The sequence below is a fragment of the Astatotilapia calliptera genome, chromosome 7 (assembly GCF_964374335.1).
Source record: "Astatotilapia calliptera chromosome 7, fAstCal68.1, whole genome shotgun sequence".
In the NCBI taxonomy this organism is placed as follows: domain Eukaryota; kingdom Metazoa; phylum Chordata; class Actinopteri; order Cichliformes; family Cichlidae; genus Astatotilapia; species Astatotilapia calliptera.
In genome coordinates, this window is record NC_137428.1 from 46,845,731 (window position 1) to 46,848,999 (window position 3,269).

General features: G+C 39.2%; 1 long non-coding RNA gene across 1 annotated transcript; it reads left to right on the top strand.

The window, feature by feature from the left end:
• The first annotated feature begins 1,129 nt into the window (after window positions 1–1,129).
• Window positions 1,130–1,553, top strand: LOC145430140 (uncharacterized). The gene is made up of 2 exons (XR_013910559.1): window positions 1,130–1,270; window positions 1,472–1,553. It is a non-coding gene; the product is annotated as an uncharacterized LOC145430140 (long non-coding RNA).
• Window positions 1,554–3,269: the final 1,716 nt, after the last annotated feature.

Sequence of the window (3,269 nt, forward strand, 5' to 3'; positions counted from 1 at the left end):
TTTACATTTAATCAATGATAATCCTAATCCTGCATGGGCAGGAAAGCATTAGGCAAAATAATGAATTAAGTGTTGTGAAGGCAGGAACTTCAATAATAATAATAATAATAAAAACAAAACATATGTTACACCAATCACTAACAGAGCCTGTGGCATAAATGCTCAATCGACCAGCTTTAATGGATGCTACTTCTTTCCTGTGTTTTAATATCTGACTTTTAATCTTCTTTATTGTATAAAAAATCTCAGAAACAATAACAGCTTCCAATAACCTGCTGCTTTGGAGATTTTTGATTAGTGCTGTTTCAATTTTGAGCTGGACCAAAGCTAGTGGGCGAGTGTACCCATTTCCTGTTTATATTTCTCTGAGGAAGAGAAAACATTTCTAGGAAAATGGGCAAAAGTCTGGTAATTTAGGCTCTAAGCTCACGCATTTTACCTGGGTGAAAATGCATTAATGTCAGAAATGAAAAGAGATTGGCCTGACTGCTTCGAGCTTATGAGAAGGCAAAAGTAACTCACATAGCCACTTGTTACAACTGAGGTATGCAGATGGGCTACAACAGCAGAAGACCACACTGTGTGCCACTCCTGTTAGCTAAGAACAGGAAACTGGGGCTACTTTTCACACAGTCTCACAAAAATAGAAGACTAGAAATACATTGCCTGGTTTCCAAAGGTTTCTGTTCGTCTGGACGTAACGTTTTCAGTGGGAGAAACGTTTCGTCACTCACCCAAGTGACTTCTTCAGTCTGGTTTAATTTAATGAGTCTTGATTTCTGCTGCAACATTTGGATGGTAGGGTCAGAAATGTGCATAAATGTGGTAGTGATTTCTTGGCTCTCTTTGGCCACCAACTGAGCATCAATGAAACGTCACGGCCTACATGAGTATTGTTGCTGACCATGTCCAATGCCACAAAACTCAGTTAATCTCAAACTGGTTTCTTAGCAGGGGCGGAGCGTGGGGGTGGCTTACTGGGCTTAAGCCCGGGTTGTTTTGTCAGAAGCCCGGGGTATTTTGGAGTGCAATTTTTTCATAGTTAGATGCCTGGCTGACAACTGTATAAAACAAAAAGTACACACAATATTCGAAGCACATAGTGCACACTGTGGGAATTTACGACTGTGCGTGAATCCCCCCCTGATATTGGTATGATCCAAGCTCAGGCACTAAGCGACTGAGCGAGGGGGCGGGGCAGCTGCTGCCCGTCAGTGCGCTGTTGGAGAGACGGAGCCAGCCATACTAAGGAGAGCTTAAGTTTGACCAGGTACCAAAGCAAATCATTCGTACCGTACAAATAATGTAAATATGACGGTGCATCACGAAAGATTGATATCAAACTGATCACTTGACCAATATTACGTTACTTGCTCTTCAAGTGAATCAACAAATGGCGAAATGAAAAGCCGAACAAATGCTATTTTTTTTAGAGAGTCTTAGCTTACGTGTGTTTATTTCATATTTTCAGTTCTTACCCTCCCCGACTAAATCGGTTTCAGTTATGTACTGAAATATAAGAATGGACATTAGAGGGTTCTTTCAAAGAAAAACTCAGGTAAATGTTATTTTATATATTATGCTTTGTATGTTGTTCAGTATATTTGTATGCAAAACAAGAGGAATTTCAGTACACAGCAGGATATTCACATTTGTAACCAGATATTTACACTTTAGGGAGAAAACATAAAACATTTTTACTGCACAACATCAATTTAGAGTAAACTTTTGTTTTAGATAAATATTGAAATATCTTTTGAATTAGTTAAATGTCACAATAAAGAGAGACAGAGCTGTCTATTTTTTATCACTTTCATCAAATTTAGGAGTACATATACACTAAGTTTATTGTTAATTAATAAGAAAACTCCAGACGATTCCATTCTGAGCTGAAGAAGCTTCTGATAGGTTAGTAGAGTCCATGTGAGTAAACAGGTGGCACAGCTGTGGATGCATATAAGGCAAAACACAGAGCCTGTTTCTGTGACATGGGAAAATCAAGAGATGTCAACCAAAACACCAGGAAAAGAACTGTGGAGCTCCATAAGTGTGGCTCAATTTTGAATACAATTTGGTGCCATTTGCAATTAAGAAATACAGACGATTTCTCTCTTTACTCTTAAAGTTAACAAATATGTTTTTTATATTTATCAATCTAAAAAAATAAACATTTAGTCTGATTTGATGTTACAATTAAAAAGTGTTTGTGTTTTTATCTGAAGAGTTTGTAAATATCTGTATATTTGATGATTGTCAGCACAAAGAGGGAGAGAGGAACAGAGAGGGAGATGGAGAATGAGGACAGAACAGAGATGAACAAGAGCAGGTGAGACACACATGTTAGTCAAATGGTTGTTTACCAAAAGTATCACCGTATCATAGGTACTCATGTATCTCATACCTAGTGTTTCTTTTTAGGTTTGTTATTTTTCAAATTCTATATTTATTAAGTTATGAAGGCTTGTTTGCACAACAAGGCTAAATAATTATATAAACCTTTCTCAATCTAAATATTGTACTTTGGTAAAATTAAAAAATAAATGTAGTGCAGGTCTATGATGATTTTTAGTGCTACTATCATCTAGTTCTGATTCTGGTTCTGTCTTGGTTAAGTCCCAAGTAGTGCTGATTTTGAACTGTTGTAGTCCTGTTTTAATTCTGGATCAGTTCTTGGTCTGGTTGAATTGGGGTTTAGTCCTCGTGTCTTGATACAGCCCTGATTTTGTTCTGCCTTGCTGCTTAATTAAAAAACTAGTTTAAGGTGTTCTGCACATGTGATATATATTTTTCCCTATATGAAGTCATTCTTTTTTGAACAAAACTCAAAACAGAGCCAATTAATCTTTCAGTCATTTCTACCCCCCCCCCCCCCCCCCCAAGGGAAAAAAAATCCCACATGCATACTATCCTTTTGGGCTAAGCCCCGGGTGTTTCAAATGTCTGGCTCCGCCTCTGTTTCTTAGACATAATAATGACCTTACTGTACGCAAAGGACGTCCACAGTCAACAGATCTCAATCCCACAGAGCACCTTTGGGATGTGGTGGAACGGGCGATTCACATCATTGATGTGCAGCCACAAATCTGTGTGCTGTCATGTTAACATAGATCATGACAGCACACAGGCAAGTGACCCCTCCCTGGGGTCACTTGCCCCTCCCTTCCTTCCCTCCCCATCTCCAGCTGCCTCCCTCTTCCCGCTCCACCACAACCACCCACACATGCAGCGCCTTGGAGTAGGGGTATGTCACCAGGGTGCAGAGGAGGCTA